General features: G+C 36.2%; 1 protein-coding gene across 3 annotated transcripts in view; it reads left to right on the top strand.

The window, feature by feature from the left end:
- OLFM2 (olfactomedin 2) overlaps positions 1-13,610 on the top strand; it is a 218,059-nt gene that overhangs the window by 121,640 nt on the left and 82,809 nt on the right. The window lies entirely within an intron of this gene.

The raw sequence follows: 13,610 nt of genomic DNA, 5'->3' as shown, positions 1-13,610 counted from the left end.
GGGATTCTGACTTTGTGTGCTGCTTAAACTGAATTGATCCAAATGATCAATCAACCAACACCTTTTTTATTAGTTGATGGTGTTAATATTTGCCTGCAGCTGTACACCATAAGTAAACATATGTTTTCTACCATATACATTACTCTGAAGGTGACTCAGATAAAGGCATGGATGAAACATTGTTATGAAAGAAAGAAAGAGTAGCTGTTTATTTTTACCGTGGCTCCAAATTGTTCCCTGCAATTATCCCCTAAATATTTGTTTTTCACCCCAGTCAAACTTATTCTAATCTTGGGGACTTAGTTACAAACAAATTTGTTGAGGGGCATTGTGGAGGAAAATATTGAAGGGTCTGAGAAAAAAAAAGCATACCCTCCATACCTGGACTGCTAGATGGCAGTAAAGAAATTAGTAATATGCTGCTATAGGTTTCCATGACCAGCATCAATGAACTCATTTAGGTAGGTCTTCTAGCAGGAATCAGTTCTCTGGTTTTTGTTTTTTTTTTTTTTCAAAATGGCAGTTTACCAGCTTTCTTGAATTCAACATGATATGGACCAATCAGAGATCAGCTTGCCAGATTCAAATCTAAGCCCAGTCAGCCCAGTTCTGTTGCCTGATAACTGCCAAGAGATACATCACAAAGCAGCTCACTCTGGCTTTGAAGCTGCCAGCCACAGTTGCTAGTGAAACATCAGGAGAAAAGAAAAGAAGGCCACGGTCATCCAGCTACAAAACTCATCCCTGCTTCAAATTAGTAATCTTTAAATCTTTCTTTCCATCTAGTGGTAGCCCAGAATTTGGCAGCCAAGAAATGGTAATTCAAAATACAGTTAAATGTGTACAAACCGAGATTTGATTAGAACTATCAGAGTCACCTGGTTTGACTTGGCAATCTCAAATCAGGTTCTTTCTTCAATTTTTGAATCTGCTTCAGTGGAGTGAGTCAATCAAAATTAAGCAAATCAAGCAGGTCTTTTCATTCTGTCCAGTGTTATCTGCGTTCTGTCCTGGCAGTTTCCTACCTATTTGTGTTGGGGGAAGATTGCATTCCTTTGCCTTATAATATTGACTTCAGCTTTTACAGTTTACCACTGAAACTTTTTATAGTAAGATCTGCACGGCTTATTATTATTCATGTAACATATTAAAAAGGAGGTGCTTGGAGTTGGAAACCAAGTTTTCTTTGTTTAGTGATGGATTGCCCTTGGGCTATGTGTAATTTATGTACCAGGATGAAATTGCTATCTTCTACAAAAGCATTGAAATCAAGAAGAAGCACAGAGGAAATTAATAGGCCTCATACGTTTTGAAGGCATCTAGTTATGCACACAGAGGAATTTGCTATGGAAGGAATTGTCTTCGCATCCTGCAGAGCCATCAGAAGCATTCAACTACTTTCTGCTTTAGAGACAATGTTATAATAGACATGGCTCTTTATTCCTTCTGATTTTTTGCAGGCACAGGATTCTACATGTAGAGACATCTAATTTAGAAACTGCATTTCTCGAACTGGTTGGTCTGCAAGAGGGAAAGAAAATATTGTAACTTCTCAGCCAAAAACACCAGCAAGTTCAATAATAGCTTTCCGTGCACTTAGCTGCCTTTAGTGTACTAATTTATGTGCATATTTCAGGTATTCTCAAATTTTGCATTAGCACAATGCCTTAAAATGATAAATGACTTCATGTAACCCTTTATGAATAAAACATAAATAATGATATATTACATGAATAACTAAACCATGAATATTGTGACTGACAGATGGCTTTGACAGATGACCAGAAGTATGGGTTTAGCCATCTCTTAAAACTCTCCCTGGAATTTGCTTCCCAGTTTATCTGATTAAGCCTGCACTGGCTAAGGAATAGGAAATCATGACACTGTTCCAGCATTGTATATACAAGTCAACAGGCTTGCCAAGTTAGTACTGAAACTTTCAAAAGTCACTGCGGCCTTTATTCCCTCCTTTGTTTGGGAAAGCCCTTCAAGCTTGTCCTGTCAAAACTGGAGCAGGTTTTGCATGGTCTAGCCTCTCCCAAAATTTGCAATCCCAATTTTTGACCCACACTTTGAAAAATTAATTATCCAAATTTATTGTTTACTGGACATAATTATGTATTTTGGAAGTTTTACCTCTTCTGGACTTCATCAATATAGCGAGAGAGGCTATACCACAGATCACTTTTTAAGATCTGAATATGTTTACAGCAGGGGCACAAGCACAAATAGAGAAGGTGAGGCAAACATTTGGTCTCCCTAACATACACACACACACACACACACACACACACACACACAGAGAGAGAGAGAGAGAGAGAGAGAGAGAGAGAGAGAGAGAGAGATCCAAATAGGGATTTTTTTAAAAAAAAATTCCATGGTTTGAAGCTATAAAGTATTATGGCTTCATTCTGCTGTGTTTCCAGAGAAATGCTGAATGTGTGAACTGGTTCCATTGTGTGTCCAGGTCTTGGTTCAGCATTTCATTTACTGCATGGTTTGAATAGAGGATAAGTTTCATAGTAATATCACAGAAGCAGGCAGCTGTTCCTCTCCATTAACCCTAAGATTTGCTAGAGGTCTTCACAATATTTACCATATTACTATTCAAGTAGTAATTGCTTGAATAAAACCAAGAAGATGGTCCAATTAAACTGTGCTGCTTTAGAGATGCTTTTAATTTATGGCCATTTATGAATTGTATTATTAGATTCAAGAGCTGTCCATTGGCATTATTAAATATAGAACATTCACTAGATCAATTTTTTTCATATGGCTAGAGCAAAATTAAAGACTTTTGCTGAGATGAGGTTCTTGGATTCTCCATTCTCTCTGTCTTTCACAAGTTTATTCATCCTTATCCTAAATCTCAACTATTTCTAATGTTTCTACCAATCTATGTTGAACATTTAAGAAGAGGTGGCTAGAAATGAACCACTTCACTGGTCAATCTTCATCTCTCTTTCCTGGCCTGAGACATTTGTGGAGATGGATAGAATATGATCACAAGAGTGGTCATTTTCATACCTTTTCTTCTCAACTCAATCCCAATTCTCTCAGTTCCTCAAACCTCTGTAATGAGCTTCCAATGGGTAACAGGTGGGCATTTCGGGAAAGCCATACAAAGACCACTGAATTTGTATGGAGGCAGTGAGTTGCCCATGCATGTCTGAAATCATTTCAAATTTTAGATTTCATGAACATTGCAATTGAACATTCCATAACCAATTATACTGTAAGGCTGCCATACGTGCAATATACTATATATCATAGGTTTCAAGGAAAACTAAGAAACTAAGCAATGAATCTACACAAATGGGTCCATAAAGTCATCAGGAGTCAAGTTTGATAAGCAGAAGTTTTACCTTGTTTATATGTATATATCGAGTGTTGTTTAAAATTTTCCCTTAAGACACAGTAAGTTCTTCTGGTATTCTGTTGCCTATTATAAAGGTTTTAATATGCAGTACACAGATATGTGCCTGCTTTTCATTCATAGAAAACTTGTGAGGTAGGCCCTGGATCATTTAACAAGCTTCATGACTGAAGATTTAAAACTGTTTTTCCCCCTGTATTAATTTGAAACTCGAAACATTTTATCTTCTTAGCTGTCTAGGGTACCAAGCAGAAAACAGTCATATTGTTTGTTTTGTAAATTGTAGTGTCTTTGAGGTGGGGAGCTCAGAATTGTTGGAGAGGGGAGGGAGAGACAAGATTTATAATTTATATCAAAACAATATTTCCTCTCTCTGCAGGTGTGTACAGGGTGAGCATACTGCCAGTTTTTGACAAATAGCCCTTTTGCAGAGAATCTATGCTCTGGTAGCACAATCCACAGGTGAAATGCATAGCTGAAATATATGCTCCCCCATCCTCCAACACTTTTCTTATATGCCAAACTCTGCTGGCAAAACAATTTTTGCAATTGTATCAAAATTCAACATGCCAAAGAATCACAAAGACCCAGTCTTTGTAGGAATGGAATTTCAAGCATTAGGAAGCAATATTGAGAATGTGCAGGATTGTGTGTTAGATAATACAATTGTTCCTGCATCTCCTGGCTATGGTTCCTCCTAGTAGCAGAGCCAACTTGTGCCTGAGCCTTGTCTATTTGACCACATAGCTACCAAATAAGTGGCAAAAAAAAAAGAGTTGGCATGCTGAAATCTAAATTCAGTATGAGAATTCATACAGTATATCAGCTATGGTGGGAGAGCCATGGGTTCAAATATTAAATTGCCCTCTAAGATGGTTTGGGCTAAACTACTTCCTGCTCAAAGCTTCATCAGCCATAAATTGTTTGATTATGTGCCATAAAATTGATGTTGAATTCTTGTGACCACTTAGATTTTCTCCATGATGATCTGTCCCTAATGTGGTCCTTCAGGTCTTCCAGCAATGCAATCCATCTTCTTTGCTGCTGGTCATCATCATCTTCTCTTTTGTTCCGCTTTTTTCAGAATTAGGCTCTTCACTGGGGAACTAGATCATCATATAATATAAGCAAAGTAGGACAATTTGAACTTGGTCACTTGTTCCTTGAGTGAAAAATCTGGGTTGATTCGTTCAATTATCTATTTGTTTGTTTCCCTGACTGTCCATTCTTAGAAGTTTTCTCCAATACCAACATTTAAAAGCATCAATACTTTTCCTACTCAGTTCCTTCAGAGTCCAATTTTTGCTTACATAGAGTTTCACAGGGAATACTATGACTTGCACAGTTCTGATATTTGTAAATATAGACACAACACAGCATTTAGATTTATTTTCCAAGGCCTTAATGGTTGCAGTTCAAGATCTTCATTGTAAATTCTAAGGCTGGTTGTTCTCCCTTTTATTAATTTGGTCTTCTTTATATTTAACTATAATTTCATTTTATCACTGTGTCATGAGAACAGTGCAGGTTATTGATGTTTCTTCCTCCAATTTTAAAACTGCATTCATTTCCTTCTAGTGCAGTTTCCTTTAATATACACTATATTAAATATATAAATTGAAGGGGAAAGTATACAGCCTTGCCATACTTCTTTGCCAATCTGGAGCCAGTCTATTTCAACACGTTCTGTCCACACTGTGGCTCCTTGACTACATATAAGCTTCCATTAAGATAATATGTTCCAGGATTCCCATTTTCTAAGCACATTCCACAGCTTAGTGCGATCAACAGAATCAAAAGGTTTCTATAATCAAAACACATTCTGGCTTATTTTTAGTATTCCTTGGCTTTCACAATTATCCAGCATCAGCAATAATGTCTCAACATTTTCTAAAGCCAGATTGAATATCTGGCCTCTTGTTTTCCATATAGAGCTCTAATCTATGTTGGATGATCCTAAGCATTATTTTGTTAGCATTGAAATTAACGAGACTATATAAAGGTTGGAACATTCAGTGAAAGCTCCTGTTTTGGTATTGGAATATAAATGTGTCACCCCCAAATAGCAATAGTAATAAGACGTATGTACCGCTTCACAGTGCTTTACAGCCCTCTCTAAGTGGTTTACAGAGTCAGCGTATTGCCCCCTACATTCTGGGTCCTCATTTTATCGATCTTGGAAGGATGGAAGGCTAAGTCAACCTTGAGTCCGTGAGACTCGAACTGCCAAACTGCAGGCAGCCAGCAGTCAGCAGAAGTAGCCTGCAGTACTGCATTCTAACTGCTGTGCCACCACGGCTATAGCCCTTCTTCCTGAGGAGAAATAAAATACTTTTCAATGGCACCTGGCAGATGCTAAAAAATACTAATTTATAGGGAATTTTGAGTGAAGCCCAAATACTTCCAAGAAAGGCAATTGGCTTTTCTCAGAGTAAGTTCCCTATTGCCATTGATTGTCCTCCTCATATAGTCTTGAGATAAAAATATATGCATATTTCATGATATCTGTTTTGAGCAATTCTAGATTTTTGCCTAAGATTATTTTTATGGAACAGTTGAGGAATCAGATCAGTTCCTCTCTTCCCTTTAATAAAAGATTGCATGGAAACTGGATAAAGACTTAACACCTAAACAAAGGGAAATCATAAATACTAGTTCAAGTTGAGCTCAGCTTTTTGAGTCTTTATGGCTGTATCCAGCTAGTTGTTATAACAGAAATATGAAGTTTATAACTTTGGGGGATGTCAATGTGTCTATTTAGTCTAGAGCCCTGCTATCATGCTGAGGCTGTATGAGGGGATTGCTGAATAATAAAGTAATTTTAAAAAAAAGTTAAGAAAAAATATTCAACAGAAAGGTCAGAAGAAATTAAAAATTAATACATTGAAAATGATATTAACATGGCTAAAAATAGAATTATTATCCAAACCACCTAAATCATTATTTCAAATTATTTCAAATCACACATCTACTAGGAGTACATTTTTTGAAACAGTTTGAAAGAAAAAAGTATCCAAAATAAACACATCTCATATTTAAAAATTCACCAATATTACAGTAATGTAATAGGTAATAGAAGAATGGGACGACAGAGAATGAGATGGCTGGATGGAGTCACTGAAGCAGTAGGTGTGAACTTAAATGGACTCCAGAAGATGGTAGAGGACAGGAAGACCTGGAGGAACATTGTCCATGGGGTCGCGATGGGTCGGACACGACTTCGCAGTTAACAACAACAACAATAGGTACTTTGAAAAGATTTATGACCTTGAAAAATAAGGGTGACTTTGAGATTATTTATTAAAGACAAATACTCAAAATATAGCTTAAAGCATAAGTACATAACAAGGAATAAATTAAGGGTACAAGAGTACTAATTAAAAAATTGTGGACCCAATAATTTTGCTACGTAAGTTATGAAAGTTAAATGATAAAAGCAGCACCTTAAATTTATTTGCATGTAGAAAATTATTAAATGAAGTTCATATAATAACAGTGGTTCCTAAACTCCAGAAAAAAAAATGGAAGTCAATATGTTAGGAATATTAGAGAGCCAGTTTGGTCGAGTGCTTAAGGCAACAGGCTAGAAAGCAAGAGACCATGAGTTCAAGTCCCACTTTAGCCATGCAAGCTGGCTGCGTGATTTTTGGGCCAGTCATTCTTTCTCAACACAACTCACCTCACCTATTGTGAGGTAAATAGGAGGAAAAAGATGCTTGGCTATGTTGGTCACCTTGAGTTATTTGTAAGAATAATAAAAGCAGGATATAAATAAAAAATTAAAAAATCTTTTGAAATGTGGTTTCTACTAGCTAGCAAATTCAATATTAGGACTATTATAATACAATTGAAAAGAGAGTTATTAAAATTAGATAAAAGATGCCATGTAAACACATTTTGAGGAAGAATGAGGAACCTGAGTAAAGAAACTCAATGAATGGTTTCAAGGGAGTTTTGCAATTCCCCAGATAAATTATGAATTAAAAACAATATAACTGGTTAAATTAAACATATAAAATATAGTTGAATCCCACTTAGATTTTTACTCTAGAATACTGTACATTGTCAGGAGCAGGTCTTAGGGAAAATTATTGATGAGTCAAGACCAAAAAAAATGAAATTATTTTCACGCACGAAGGGCTAGATTAAAAAAGATCAATGTGCTCCTCAGAGTCTACAACTCTTTCTGGTATACAGGGGAATTGTTCTCTCTTCCTCCTGCAACTACATTCCTCAGCGAGGCCTCCTTAAGAAATTGAAAAGAATGCTGAGAGGCTAAAGAAAAGAGAGCTTAAAAGAATGATGAAGCTTCACAACATATATATAGAGAATAAAAAGGTCATGTCATTACTCACCACAGGGGTCTAGCATGGCCTAGAGCAAGTGGGACTAAATTTAGCCATAGCAGCTCCATAGTTGCAAAGGGAATAGAGCAAACTTCAGGAATTTTGTTATAGTGGTATGGTTTAGGAAAGGCCGAGATAGTTAAATCAGGTTCTGTTTGTTGTAGATGAGAGGAGGAAGATAAGTGGGTAGTACTTACTTGGGATGAAAAAAGTGGGATGCCATGTTTCAGAGATGATAAACCCAGACCTTCCTGTAGCCATTCAAAATGTCAGAGGGTTTCAGGGCTTCAAAAACATTGTTCAACTTTATTCTTTCCCAGATTTGTCATCTGCTTTACAATCAAAAAGCTGAGGTTAATGATTCTGCAAAATAGTTCAGATCTGAAATGTATCAAGCTCAGAACATAGTCAATGAGATGGAGATGGACCATATACAGTTTGACACATTTAGCACATTATACACCTTCAGCCTGCATATGAAATTGCAGTTTATTCTTATGGGGGAAACCCATTTCCATTTTCACAAGACACAGAATGAAGGCAGTAACAAAATGATTATCAAGGAGGAGATTTAATTTATTAATCCTCTTTGGGCCATTTGTGGATTTTTTTTTTGAGGGGGACCATTTTCTGATACCATCTCTGGAATCTTTCATTTATTATTTGTTTCCACAACACCCTAGATCAGAGGTCCCCAGCCTCCGGTCCATGGACCGGCAGTGGTCCACAGCATGCCAGCAATCAGGCCATGCAAACAAACAAAGCCCCATCTGAGGGATGCAGGCAGCACACAAAACTACACCCCTTCTGGTCTGTGGAAAAACCTTTCTCCACGGAACCAGTCCCTGGTGCCCAAAAGGATAGGGACCACTGCCCTAGATCACCAATTAGCACATTGGAACCATCCAGATGCATTGGGGCTACAGTTTCCAGATTTCTCAGACAGCACCTCTAGGCTTGGGAAAATCTGTTCTAGAACATTGTATCATTCCAAAATATTTGGGACTGGATGTTGGATGAGGATGTCCATTAGTGAAATCTTCCATGATCAATTTCAGATTACTGAAATAAAATTTGATGCCATTGCTACTATTATGAATGGAAGGAAAGGGAAGGGAATAGAAGAATGGAATGGAACAACAGAACAGAACAGAATACAAATAAGTATAACAAATTAAATGTAAACAATAAATAATGAGCACAGCTTAAATGGATAAAAATTAAATGGGCCTTTAAGAAAGAAAACATTTTTAAAAGTGGCATGTTTAACGATCAAGGGGCATGTTTATAATAATAAGCTGACAATTAACATAAATTAATAAATGCCATTGTCACATATTTTTTTAAAAAAAATACAGGCTTCTTTGGATTACACAATTTCATATGGAGGAGGAAACGGAGCAATGCGATCTCAACAGCCTGTAATTTGTCTCAGTTTCAACCCAGCTAGCAAATATTTACAAGAATGAAATGTGTGGTATTGACAGGTGTGAAGCTGGGAAAAATAAACTGAAAGAAATGACATCTCCTCTGATGGAGGAGCTACCTGTCTTGGATGGTTTTATTATTAGTAATGCAAGGATTTATTTTATGGATACAGTCAATAAAACAAATTTTAAACAAAAAAAAATAAAAAATTAGAAAATTAGAAAAACCAGAAATAAACTAAAAATACAAATTCAGAAAGTAAAGAAATAATAAGAATATTTATATATATCAGTAATAACTGATGAATTAATATGCTATTATAATACATTCAGTACAAAATATGTTAAAATCTCATAGATGACAAATCTTTGCCATAATAACACACATTTCTGCATCTTTTGATTAGTAGAAAATATTACCTTTTCTAAAACAGATAAATCACACATTTCAGACAACTTATTCCTTGACATCTGGAACAATGTAATACCCTTGCCCCCTGTTCTGTACAACTATTAGGAATTATTCCTGATAAACAATCAAATTCCAAAGCTTTAATATGTAACTCAACATTACATTAAAATCTTTACATTTAAAGATTTTCCCATAAAGCTACTAATATACACTATCATACTAAACGATCACATATCGCTATCATGTGGGTCAGTAAACACTCAAATTTTTTACACCTCCAAGAATACCTCTAAGAACCTACATCAAATGAGAGAGATAGTATTCACTTTAATAACGTTATTTTTATCCCACAATGTAAAGAAATGTTAATTCATCTATTAAAATCCAATTCAACCCTTTCTCAAAGTCTCAATATATTTAATTCCACTTATTTAAAAACACTTTAGCTCCAGATATTTAATATATTAAAAAAAATCACAAAAGCCATCTCTCTTCATATGGTACCTATATTGATATTTAAGGGATCAGGGGAAATTAGCAAGATTTATCCCAATTACTCTTCAAGTACAGAATACTTTCCAAAACCTTTATAAAATTAGAGGGAAAAAAGAGGAATCTTTCACATGCTAATGTATAGACAGGCAGACATTTAGAAATAATGGCCATAGTCTAAATTAGCAACACAGTGTACAGATAGTGTTCAACTTACAAGAGTTCAGTTAGTGATCGTTCAAAGTTAGAACGGCACTGAAAAAATTGACTAATGACCATTTTTCTCACGGCGGTTGCAGCCTCTCCATGGTCATGTGATCAAAATTTAGATGCTTGGCAACTGACTCATATTTATGACAGTTGCAAGGTCCCAGGGTTATCACTTTTTGTGACCTTCTGACAAGCAAAGTGAATGGGGAAGTCAAATTCATTTAACAATCTTGAACAACTGCAGTGATTCACTTAACAACTGTGGCAAGGAAAGTCATAAAATGGGGCAAAACTCATTTAACAACGGTCTCAGCAACAGAAATTTTGGGCTCAATTGTGGTCCTAAGTCGAGGACTACCTGTATTTCACAATATCACAGAAGATGTGGCCCTTTGACCAGTGAACCACCTTCTCATACTCTTGATGTGAAAGGTGGATAAGCATCTCCAAGGACGCTCATGATTTCCTTTTTTATACTTTGTTTTTCTGTACATAGACTGGGATGAGTAATCTTTCCATTACAGGACTACGCTCTGTAAAATAAGACATGACTGCACTATTGCAAAGGTACAGGCATATAAAAGTAGTTTCCTTCATGTTGTGTACGACTCCCGACTTTACAGACGTGTTCATGTAATTAACAGGGCAGCAAAACAGAAGTGATTTGCCATTGTTTTATTCAATCCTGGGGTTCCCTGGGTGTCTCTCACCGGAAATATTAATTGGACCTGAACCCATTTAGCTTCTGAAATCAGAGAAGCTCAACCAGATACTGCCACCTGCTGAGACATTATAAGCGCTTTGAAATCATGTTTTTTACCATTCTATTCTCCACCTGACTTGAACAACTGACAATCTAGACAAGGCTCACATCATAGAGATTATTCAAGAAACCATGTTGAAGGCTGGCTTTATGTGCCCATAAAGATAAATCAGTAAAATGTATTGAGCCGTTGCAAAGAAGTGGTGACATTTATAACATTCACCTATTTTGACAAAAATGGGTGAGAGAGGAAGTGTACCTATTCTGCATGAAAAGAAACCAAATGATTTTCCTGAACTGCCTGCATTCTGCCTGAAGGGAGTATTTTATTGTTATTTATGAAAGGAACAAAGGTTTGCCCTTTAAAGGCCAAGAAAGTAATTTCACAGGACAATTCAAAGTAATTTAACTTAGAAACGAAAATAACTACATTCTACAGCCTTTACTCCGTAGTAATGATGCACAGAATTGTGACAGCATTATGATTTTTTTTTTAAAGAAAGAAATCTGGAAATTATAAAACCTCTTTTCAGGTAGATAGAGGGACCCTCATAGAGAGTCAAAGAATATAATACAGTTCGCTTGCTTGCTTGCTCGCTCGCTCGCTCGCTCGTTCGTTCATTCATTCATTCATTCGTTCATTCTGCTGAATGAATTCAGGCACACTTGACTTGAAACTGACTCTGGGCAGCTCACCATATAAAACAATAACAAAACAAATTGGGAGCTGCTTGTTCTATACAATAATATAAACAAAAGCACATCTAACAAAGGGGCTCCCTCATGTACACATGGTTTGGTTTTATTCAGAATTGTATTTACTCAAATGGTCTGTTCGGTAAATAATTTTTTGTAAGAAATTCTTCATATATAAGGTTGTTATGGGGTCTCTCTCTCTCTCTCTCTCCCCTCCCTCCCTCCCTCCCTCTCTTTCTCTCTCTCTCTCTCTCTCTCTCTCTCTCTCTCTCTCTGACACATGAACCCACCCATCCCTTCCTAAAGGTCATGATTTTGTGTATACTTTTCCTTACCATGTATCTTTTGAGAGCCAGTTTGGAAAAGAGAAAGTGGTCGATCTGTAAGACTAAATGCATTCTGTGTAGCATATTGATTCAGGAACTCTAATTATGGATAGGCCTGATCAAAAAAATCAGCAGAATGCATTTGTTCCTTGATACCTACACTTTTCAGAATTCTGCAATGCAGTCTTCCAGAGAAAGAGTGAGTTCTTGGGCATAAGAACATGGGATATTAAAATGTATTCAACGTCACTTCTGCTTTGATTCCAAGTAAATTGGGGGGGGGGGAGAGAAGGAAAAAAACACCTAGCTACCTTTTATTGGTTATGGATGATGCCATTATTCAAACATATATCATGCTATCACACAACAGTACTGAATTTTGAATGCTAAATACAACATGCACACTGTAGCTATCCCATACATCCCTCAATCTTCTTTTTTGACTCACAGCTCAAAGATAGGTTTACAGGCATGTAAACATGCAAAGCATACTTACAGCGGGGAGCTGTTCATGGTTACAGAGAAATGTGTAGTCCACTTGATCACTGCCTCATTCCTATCAGTGAAAGCAGAGATCCAGTCCAAGTTATTTGGTACGTGTAGGAATCCTGTAATATGAGGACGAAAGTTTTAACTTCTCTGTTAGGATAATTGGTAAGTAGAGTCTGTCCACATTTCTGTGCGGATCAAGAAGAGTATGATTCTTTGTCATTATTTTTCTAATCTTCCTATCCAGGATTTTTAGTTCTGCTTGAGTCCAGCTATGTATCTAATGACTAGAATTGCCCAGGTGCTAATTGCCTTGATCATATTTTCTCTGCTAAGTTTGGACTTTAAGTTCTTTTTCACTTTCATGATATATTCACTTCTAACCTTGACAACAAGCATGCTTGATGTTGTCAGTGTGAAGGGTGTCGAGGTATTTGTAGTAATCTTCATCCAGACTCTTGATGTTTTTCCATGGGGCATCTTGATTTCTTCAATTTTTTATTTATTAAATTTCTATGCCACCCATCTCACTGAGTGACTCTAGTTGGCTTACAGTCATACGATTAAAATATCATATAAAACATTAAAAACAATAAATAATCATATGTATAATTTTCATTATTTTTCCTCTGTTGCTGATAGGGCTGGCACATTTCTCCAATTATTATTTATTTGTTAAAATATTTTATGAATATTGTTATTTATATTAGCATTGAATAGTTGTACTGTTCTTATTTGTGCATGAGTCAATAAATATTATATGAATGCTTTATGATTAATTATATTAAAAATATAGAAAATATTGATAAATATAACCCATACAAACAAAAGCTCTTTGGAGGTCCTCTAGGATTTTTATAAATGGGAAGGAGTCCTGAGAACAAACAGTTTAAGAAACACTGCTCTAGATTAATTCAGAACCATCCTGGATGTGCTGGGTCATCTGTGGTTACCTACCAACTTACTTCATGATACATGATCACAACTTTATGAGGATCTTTTTGTCTTTTACCTGTTTGTAAGAATAGTTGTAGTAGCAGTAGTAATCATTGTAGGGAGCCCTATACCTGGTT

This window comes from Crotalus tigris, unplaced genomic scaffold (assembly GCF_016545835.1).
Source record: "Crotalus tigris isolate CLP2741 ecotype Arizona unplaced genomic scaffold, ASM1654583v1 scf7180000018445.1570621, whole genome shotgun sequence".
Classification (NCBI taxonomy): domain Eukaryota; kingdom Metazoa; phylum Chordata; class Lepidosauria; order Squamata; family Viperidae; genus Crotalus; species Crotalus tigris.
This window is presented reverse-complemented; position numbering and strand designations above follow the sequence as displayed.